The 10,384-nt window shown below is 38.7% G+C and overlaps 1 long non-coding RNA gene across 5 annotated transcripts in view; it reads left to right on the top strand.

The window, feature by feature from the left end:
- Window positions 1-2,053: 2,053 nt before the first annotated feature.
- Window positions 2,054-10,384, top strand: part of LOC311437606 — a 161,950-nt gene continuing 153,619 nt past the window's right edge. For all 5 annotated transcript variants that reach the window (XR_014693578.1, XR_014693579.1, XR_014693580.1 and 2 more), the window contains exon 1: window positions 2,054-2,177. This is a non-coding gene — a long non-coding RNA (uncharacterized lncRNA). The remainder of the gene's footprint in view (window positions 2,178-10,384) is intronic.

Below are 10,384 nucleotides of genomic sequence, written 5' to 3'. Positions count from 1 at the left end.
TTAGTGCTTAAGGATGTCTCTAGGTGTCACTGGTATTCCTTCCACCTACCTTCTCTCCCCCTGTGCTAATTCCCTCCAGGTCAGTTTCTGCTAGTGAAATTCCTATGGGACCCATTGGTCTGTTTTTTGAGTTTGTGCCACCTGCTTGAGTCCTGACCGTGATAAGCCCTGGATCTTTAGCCCACCGCTTAAAACTGATAGAAAGGTGTTCTCATCCCCCTTCTTTCCTGTCCCACTTATGGTTATTGCAAAAAGTGTGTGCAGAAAATATCTCATGTTATGCAAAATTTTATGAGAAAAAGACCCGTTTTCTGATATTGAATGAACCATTCATTAAGGTTCTTACCTTTCTGACAGGAGATTTGGGTTCAGAACTTTTGCCTGTTTTGGTGGATTAAAAAATCTTTTACCCAGGAGGATGCTGAAACACTAGCCGGGGTTGGGGATTTTGTATTTGGCATCCTTCTGTGATTGCTCCTGTTTTATTTTCCTTATTCAGTATTCAGAAGGCAAGAAGAAGAATGATCTATAGAAAATGTGTTTTAGAACATTTACCACAGAGTAAGGAGAGCTAGGTCTCTCTCAGTTTCTCAGTTGAGACAAATAGGCATCTTGAATTTGGAATACTGGAATAGTTTGTTTGTTTGTTTAAGGAAAAAAGATGTATTTGTATGGGAGGTGGCCAGACCAGTGGAAACCCCTTATGGTAGTGTGGGAGCCTGACTTGCTGCTAGACTAAAATCTCTTGGTGGAGGAAGGGCATTGAACCAAAGCTGAGACAGTTGTAAGTGTCTTTGTATGTGTGATCTTATATTGCACTTGTCTCTGTGTTTCCCACTGACTAGCTTAAACAGCCTTCTGCTTAGTCTGCTGCTGTCTGCGCATCCCATTTCAGTGTGCCTGAGGCCTCTGATTGATTTATGTGTTGCTGCCAGCCTGAGACAGCTAATGTGGTTATCACCTCTAGCTGTTTACCCCACCCGTGAAGTGCTAAATAACTCCAGTGGTTCAGCAGCTGGTTTACAAACAGCTCAAATATCAGTGCAGGGAGGGTGAGGGGGACACTCAGGCACAGTAACCTCATCAGCTGTCTGAAGCTGATCCACCTCTTGTCCACCAGAAATGTTCTCCCTTTGCATTGCACAGGCCCCTAGCTCTAGGCCAGGTAAAAGGCAGAGCTGCCAATTGGCCATGTGCCTTTTCAAATCTAGCTTAGATGCAAAATAATTATATTGTATGGTGCTGAATGTAGCCCTTCTAGTACAGCCTTCACTTCTGAATTAAATGCTTAGACTCTGTGCTTAATGAGGAACCTCATCTGGAAGCCTGTTAAGAGTGAGGAAGCTAGTTCTGAGTATACCTGGTAGTGGGCACTCAGTGGGATCTGTCCTGGCTGTTTGCATCTGCTGAACCTCAGCCACCTCCCTTTGGTTAAACCCATACAATGAGGCACTGGGACCTGGTCAGTGAACACGGGTGACCAGCTCCATCTCCTCCTTTCCCCTCCACATTTTAAGAGCCACAAAATGCAAAGTGCACTCTGGTTTCCTAATTGGACATCCTAATGTACCTCTTCCTGCACCATCTTTACAGCTGCTTCCAGCTTCTATAGAAAAGAAGACAATTCCTCCTAGGCACTCAAGTAAATGTTAGATAAAAGTTAGATTTCTCTAAGTGCTGACTTACTTCCCAGATTTCGTGTGTGTGTGTGTGGCGGTGGACCATGGTGTTGGGATGGGAGGGTGTCCAGAGTCACTTGGCTTAGGGTTCTCCACTCAGCATTATGATTTAGAGTGAGAAGAGAAACTTCTGGGTAGAGATGTCAACAATATCAATTGCTCTAAGTTTCTGGGAAATGTCGAGCTGATATAAACTGTGAAAAAAATATCTGCTATGAAAAGCTATTTTAAATTAGAGTTTATATAACTGAGGGGAAAGTCAGGTTTCCTTTTTCTGTCCAGGTTAGAAGTACATAGGTAGAAGTATATAAATATTTTTTTCCTTTAAATTTACACTTAGTTATTTTCCATTTCCTTTTCTCTTTCTTGTTCACAGCCCTTGTGATTATATAACAGCTCTCAAGAGGAAGCTGCTAACAAGACCATCTGACATTTTTTTTGCCAGCTGTTTTAGTGGAGGCGTGTTGGATTAGACTGAGCTCCACCTTCTTTGACGAGGTATATTGTATGAGTAACACCATAAAATGTGGTTCAAACAGAATGATAGCCTACTTAACCTCTTGGTACTCTTTTCATAAATTTCTTCTTGGATCAATTATTATGTTTTGCCTGTCACAGAACTGAGCTGAAAACTCCTCTGGGCATGGAATGTGTCATTCATTTAAACAACATCAAGGCACACTGTTCATGTTTAATTATTACTTTAATGCAAGTGCTAAACTGTTTTCAGTCACATCTAACAAACATGTTTTCTGGGAATGGTTACTGCCTGACCTCAAGTGAGGGCAAGTCAGGCTAAGCCTTGAAATGCTGCATCAAGCTGTCATTCCAAATAGAAGTGAGCTCAGTCATCCTCACGTGAACTATTATATGGATGGTCTAGTGGAAGCAGGATATATTAACTACCCATCAGAAAGGACATTGCAGTGTGCTGATTTATGATGAGTAAATTCTAGAGTAATCCTATTGATGATGCCTAAAAACATCTGCTGACAATGCTGCAGTAGCTAAGCTAGCAATATTGTGTAGTAGATGAAAGCCACCTGTTGGTGAAATCTTTTTAAAATGCATATAAATATTTCTGTTGGTGCTGTTGCATCAGTTCTTTTTCAGCATTCATTTGGAAATAGTCAGAATATTTATAGGCCCAGCTCCAGCAGAATGTAAGCACGTGATCAATGCTGTTGCTTTCAGTTGCACAAAAAGCCATTTTGATGTAACGTTTAGAAATTAATGCTAAGGTCACCTTAATGACCTTTAAAATCTAAGTAGATATGTTTTTCCATGACTGGGTGCATGCAGAAAGCAAAGTCTAAACTGTGTGTATTCAAGGGATCAGTCTGAAAGATTAAGTACAGAAAGCACCATGATATTTAATACCTTCATAGGGGTAGGATTTGCTGGTTTTGATGTCTTCCAAACAAATTGCATTACAAGCAATGAATTTTAGGGCACCAACACTCACTTCATAAGGCTGTTCCATTCCAATTTTAAACTAAGTCAGAGGGCATGTCTGCTTGACTTGACATACCATTCACCCTGATCTCATCTTTATTCTATATAAATAGTCGACTAACACAATAGTAACACTCACATAAAGATGCAGACCTGACTTAAAACTTCCCACAGGCAGGAACCTGAGGCTTGAGAGTATCCTTTGTATCTTAGTAACATCCACTGAGAAGATTTATGATGTCTGTCAGAAGATTTGGTTTGACATCTGAGATCAAACTTTACTGGGTTTCCATTTTTCTCTTTTCTCTGTTTTTCCTGTTTCTCCACTGGGCCACCTTGCAGTCATCGCTGATGCTCATCACTAGTTCATCTTCCTGATGTTGACATTGGGAGCAGCCATTAAGGCTTGAGTAAAGGTTGAAAACCACAAAATGGAGCATATATGTGCCAGAAATGTCTACCTGTGCTAGTGACAACCAACAAGTTACCAGATATTGTACCAATATCTTTTGAAAGAGGAATTATAAGTGTGAATGACTGCAAAGCTAGTTGCCTTTTGCTGCCCTTAATGTAGAACCATTAAGAGTTCTAAAACTTCAGCTTAACTGTTGTGTTTGGAGAAAGCTTTCTTTGTAAATTTCCTGGCCCAGAGTGTTCTTACTTTATGCTCTTGCCACAGTACTCTGTTGGTTTGTCCCGGTTCGAAGGAATAAATCCTGTTTTAAATTTCCTTGGTTTCTTATAACAAAGGGCTCTGGAGGAAAGAAAATCTTTTAATCCTCCCAGCAATAACCTGACATGACCTTCTAAACACACTATTAACTCAAAAATATTAGCAATATTTTGTAGCTGTCTTAAGAGTGTACAATAGAGATGGACCAAATATTGAGAAGAATAATTATACTTGGATCTGAGGAAATCAGTATCTACAGCACAATTACATGTTTTAAAATGGCTAAATGTTAAAAGCTATTTAAAAAGCTGTGCAGTGGAGTATTGTTCAGTAGTTGTGGCAGAGCACAGCCAGTTTTCTGCATGCTCTTTCTAGGCTTATGATTTCCTGACTGTCTTAGCACAAATTACTCTCCTTCTCTTTGCTCTTTAGTTACTCCAATCTGTTTTGTCCTTCCTTCACAAGAGCTAAGCTTTTAGAAGATGTTCAGAGTTATTTTAATATGCTCAATATGAGATATTTCTTATGAAATTTGCAGGAGGAACCAGTGTTCTTCAAATCTAGTCTCTATATTATATTAGTAGTCTGCCAACAATTGCACACAGCTTAAATGTCAAATAAGTATTTTTAAAAATTAATACTTTTGTACAAATATAAGTACATTAACCTTACTCATTTGGAAAGAAACATGGTACTAAAACATCACACAGATAACTTAAAATTAGGTATCCAGCTTTCTGCACTTACTGGGAAGAGAGAAATATCATAGCATAGGATGTACACTAAAGAAATTCAGAGAAAAATCAGTAGGAGAAAGTAAAGAAGAGGAATTCAAGCTTGCTTTCTGTAATGTGGGTCAAGAGAGCTAAATTCAGAGATAAAATAGTGGTTTGGAGCTAGAAGTTACTTTGATACTTTGAAGCACCTCAGTTGTCCATTTTGGTATGCAGCAGGCTGCAGATGTGCATTCCCTCATAAAATTATTTGATAAATTCTACAATCATTAGTCAATCATTCTCCATTTTGAAATTTCTGTTAAATGTCTGGTCTGAGCCTAGTGAAGTCACTGAGAGTCATTCAGTTGCATCAAGCACCAATTGAAAAGTAAAATCTAGGCCCACAGAAAGATATGGGGAATATGGTGCCCCAAAGTGGGATTTACACTGGTATCCGACTCTTGCTACGTGCAATTAAGAACCAGTAATAACTCCATTCTGTCTCTGGAGAGGAGGGTATTTTGAAGGTGGATTTCCCACCTCAAATTCAGTTTTTAACTTAGTCGAGCAGTCACAGTCAGAGGCTTATACTTGGTGTCTGTTCCTGCTCTAAGCTGTAAGAACAGTTTTGAGTCAAAAAGTATGATATGGAGAGGTTTGAGGGGGAGGAGAAAGATGGCATGAGTAGCCAAGCATGAATTCTCTGTGTCTTTGGTGGCTGGTCCTTGGAGTCCATGCTCCTCTTATGGCAGAAGAGAATCGCTGGCAGTGTGGAGACTGGACCAGCAGTTCCACTGGCTATCATTGACTCTCACACAGTGCGGCCCTGTCATGATGGCCAAGGTGGCTGTAACATCCCTGCTTGCAGCAGGGATTGGCTGTAGTCTGGTTGCTAGATTAGAACAGCTGGGTGCACTCGTTTGTGTGCTGGTGGCTGATGGGAAATCCCGAGTGCAGGCTGGTCTCTAAATATTGTGGTTTGGAAACTTGTACAGCTGTGTCATCTACTCATCTTTTGGCTTTTTTTTTTTTTTTTTCCTTTTTCTTTATTTTTTTTTCCCTTCATTAAAATGCTCGAGGCCTACTTCAATATCTGTTGGGTGTTGAGCATGCAATCTCCTCTCCTGCATGGGTTTGAAATATCCTCTTTGTACTGTGTTTTCAGTCACGAAAGATACAACTGTGTAACTCTGCTCCTTGGACAGTGCTTTAACCAACCCACTAGAGGTCATTTGGAGGGATGCACCTCTGCCCTGCTGATGTTATGGACTTTGCAAGAAAGACCTTTTTGGTCTTACCCTCTTGATTATTCCCCCTTAGTTGTAGTACTTACCCACTGCATGAACCCCACAGGTTGCTGCCACAGGGAGGAGATTGTGGTAACGGTCAGATATGTCCTCGATACAGTGCTATTTAATTAAAATAACATTCCATTAGTTTAAATTTTTCTGAACATCCTCAAGTGTTTCTTTGTTCAGTTCCAAGTCATCCAGCAGCCAGCACTGTGCCCAAAAAGCGCTCTGCTTTTCTTTGAGGCCCATACTGCTGTCTTCACTAGCCTCTGTGGACCCATCTCTGGACTGTCTCCTTGCTCTCCTGCATGCTTTTTCCTTCTGACAAGAAGTAGTTGTTCTAACAAGCAAAGTCCAATTCCCACTTCTGCATTTGACTCTGGGGATGATCCTTCAGGCTGCATGGCCCAGCTCCTCCTCCAGCCTTGTCATGCTGATTCGTGATTTAGCCTGTAGCTTCTATTGTTGTATTTATTGCTAAACAAAAGGAATATTTTTTTTGTTCCTTTGCTTAGGCTGAGTAGAAGATAGTTGTCATGTCCACCAGCTTCCATGAGCTTTGTGGCTGCTTGCTTGCTTGCTGAGCACTACCTCATCTCCAGCAAGGCAATGTGCAAGGAGCTTGATGGCCTGGCAACTTAAGTAATTTTCCCCTAGGCCAAATGGATCTTGTATTCTCCATGGCTTCTAATGGGCTGCATATTCCTCACTGATTTAATGGTTGACTTGTGATGTTTTTGGATGAGTCAAATCTCTGTAATAGTGACACTACATCTATGTATGTGGTAAATGTGAAAGAAAACAGATGTCTATAAAAATCACTGAGTCTGATTTGGAATGATGAACAGTATTATGATTAATCATAGCTGTGCGGCTAAAGTGTAGTATCTGTACAATGTGGGGTGGAAATTTCTTCTTTCACACCTACATAACTTCTACCTTAATATTTGGATTTCTTTTTAAAATTGGCCCAGAATACTCCACAGTTAAGTTTAGGACTGTTTTGGAGTAATGGTACAATCACGACTGTTTTAAAGCAGCTAGCACCGTCTTGCAACCTTCAATTTCAGCATTGATTTTTTTTTTTTTTTTTTCTGGCAATAATTGCACTTTGTTCATATATAAAAGGAAATGAACAGTAGCTGCTGAGTAAGTGTTATCTAGAAATCTAGAAATGTGGAGAGTGTAGCAGTTGTTCCCCAAGAGATTTCTTCCAATGCAATGTGAATTTATTTGGTGAAGTTTTTATAAGGTGTCTCAGACCAAAGCTGAAACACTTGTTGAATGCTAGATTAAAGACAGAATCCTAATCCAGACTTAATCAGACACTCTGAAGTAAAGAGTTTCAAAATTCCAGAGATCAGAAGGCAAAGAATTTCGCAAATAAGTATCAGCCAAGTCCTATTCCTGTAAGACTTGAGGTTGAATAATGAAAGAGCAGTGGCAGAAAGAAATAGCCAAACAAAGAAAAATGAAAGGTCTCACCCTATGAACTAGCTTTAAGGTCATGAACAGGATCTTACAAAATCAACACAAATTCATTACTGGAAGAAACCAGAATAATCTTCAACACAGGGGATGTGTAATGAGTCAAATCTGGTCAAGTGATGTATATGTGCAAAATTCTGAATAAACTGGAGTCTGATAATAAAATTAACAGGCAGTGTTGGGAGAATTTCCATAATGAAGTCTGTAATTTTCTGGAGATACTTCTCTAGATTGCTAACCGTGGTTCAGACAAATCACGAGACAAAAGAATCACCTTTTTTTTCACAGGGCTCTGTGAAAAAAACAGATACATCCTGTAGCAGGATTTTGGGAGACCAACATACAGTCTGCTGTGCAGGTGTTCTTTTATTGACTTACCTATTTTGGTGTCAAGGCTTGAGGAACTCTCATGCTCTGTATAACCCTTTTAAGTCCATGTCCACTAGCTTAAATAAAGACCATGGAATGCTCTAAATACAGTAACAAAGATCCATTTTTTTCAGAGGTACATAAGATGTAAATTGGCAAATGGACACTGAGTGTAGGTTTTAGATATCTTTCATTTTTTGTACTAGTATTTGAAAGATGGTATTTCTCAGAATAATGTGAGAAGGCTTGGAACATTGATTTATTCCTGTTGCGTTCTGTAAATGACTCCAAATTGCAGTAATTTAGAAATCTTAAGGTTCTTTCTATATCTGGATTTGTGCATTCAGCAAGCTTTTAGTACAAATATATGAATCTTTGGTAATTACTTTAATTCATGAATAGAACTTTAACTGAGCTGAATGCATGAATGTACCTTACAGTGTTCAGGCTTTGTGAGGCATTTCTGCTAAATCGGCTTATGAATTTCCTTTTGATGAGCTTAATTGATGACAGATTTTTCAAAAGCTAACAACAGCTTGCTTTGCTAGCTAGTATTCACATGAACTGGATAGTCTTGTGAAGTCCTTTATTCAATTTGCATAATATTTTGCTTCTACTGTAAGACAAAGTGAAATCCTTTGTAGTGAACCTAACAATATTAGACATACGAAAGGCACCAATCCTAATCAAATAAAAAAAGCACCAAAAAGTCACCCTCCAGCTTTTTCTTCAGGACCTTAGATTATGTAAGGCTAATTTTTTTATTATTTATTTATTTATTTATTTATTTTTTTCCCCCAAAAGAATATTCTGAAAAAAAGGTCCTAAATAATAAGGTGTTATATCCCATTCAGTGAAGATATTTTCCTGGTTACTTTAGCACATCTTTAAGTGTATTTTTCATTTAAGACCCTTCAAGTCACAATGCATTGCAAGTACAAATATATTAATTAAATCAACAAAACTAGGAAACTTTTTTGTCCTTTTGCATGAAACAGACAAATTCTACATCTTATTATATCCAGAGGTTTGTATTGCTGGTGCTAATGTGTTAAAATTTCTACCTTTGCGTACTATCTGGGGAGTATAGGTTAGAAGAGAATGAAATTTAAGCTAAACAGTGGGATCTCTAGCCATAATCATGGTTGTGGATATCTGAGGGTAGTGAAGCATGCAGAAGCCTCGAAAATAACTGACCTGTTTTCCTCCAAACATTTCTGAAGAATTCATGTCCGTTAATAATGCCTTAAAAGTAATAAAGACTGGGATCTCTGTATTCTAGCCAAATGAGGCCACATCCTACAGTCCTTGCTTTTTGTTTAGTGGAGTAAATTTCCCATTTGCTTATGATAGGATGGGGACTGAGAACTGGGTAAGGGTGGCAGGATGGGAATTGGTTTGTCACCTCTGACAGTGCGTTTGCAAACTGCTAGAACCACAAATGAGCTCAGTGTTTAGCAAGATGGTGGATGCCAGCACGAAGCTTGGAAGTGCCAATTTTAATTAAAAACTGCATTTTCAAATCAAGTTCCTAGTTAACAATGGGTGGGAAATTCTTCCCACCATATAAACTTTCTGAATGCTCTGTTGACTGGCAAGATGGGTGCAGCTTCTCCTTCCACGAAAGTGCTGCTACCATCATCTTCCCTCTCACCTCCCCCCACCAGAAGAAAAAGACTACATTGTTCGTGGAAACTCTCCTTGTTCATGCCCTGCATTTAGGCCAAAACAGACAGAGTTTAGTTTGTCTTCCCCACCCCCCTTCCTTTGTTGTTAACAATAGAGCAAACACATGAGATTAACATGGCTCTTGACATGGCTCAGTTGTTTGCCATTTGGAAACTACTGATTCTTCAATTGTATAATTGTTTAAAAAAAAAAAAAAAAAAAAGTATGAAAAGATTCAGTCATTTGCTGTTTATTCCAAAGATGGGGAGAACAGAGTAATAGGGGAGAGATGGGGGAAGTCAACAACAAAAAACAAATTAGTTTAAGAACCAGCATGTTCCCCTTACTTTAAGGAACACAGTAAACATTTCAAAAGTGCATGCCAGCTCATTATCTAACTTGGTCTTCATTGACTTCATGAAAAACAGCAGCAGTTAAGCAATGTTTGCCAAAAGCAAATTTGGGTACATGTATTGCTAAAAAAATGTGACACCCGCTCTATACAGGTTCCTTAATCTGTCACACAGAGGCAAATCAACATTTCATCATTATCCTTTCTTTCTGTTATTTAGCCCTTTGATGATTGCTCTTCTAGTCTGTTTTGAGCATTGTTTATGCAAAATTCTGGTATGACCTATGACTTGTATAGTTGGCCAGAAACAAACATCTCCACGTGTTTAAAGATGTAGAGACAACTTCAGTAATATAATCTGGTCTGCAATATCTTTTAGAAAATATCTCTTTTACAAAGTTTATTGTTTGAAAAATCTTAAATGGCATGGGCTGTTTATGAATTCCTTCTTTAGTAAAATTTAAGATTTAGTTTGTCATTAATTTCACTTGCATTTGTAAAGAGCATTCTTTTCTAGTTTATGAATACAATAGGTAGCTGCCATTTTCAGTCCACTTGATGTGTACTTGCAATTTGCAGTTATATTACTGAAATTATTGTGACAAAGAATTTGAATATGCCATATATTCAAATATATTTTTTTTTATTGTGATAACAAATGATACAGTGCATTCCGTGAATTCTTCCATATG

Source organism: Aythya ferina (assembly GCF_964211825.1).
Source record: "Aythya ferina genome assembly, chromosome: 5".
Lineage (NCBI taxonomy): Eukaryota > Metazoa > Chordata > Aves > Anseriformes > Anatidae > Aythya > Aythya ferina.
This window is presented reverse-complemented; position numbering and strand designations above follow the sequence as displayed.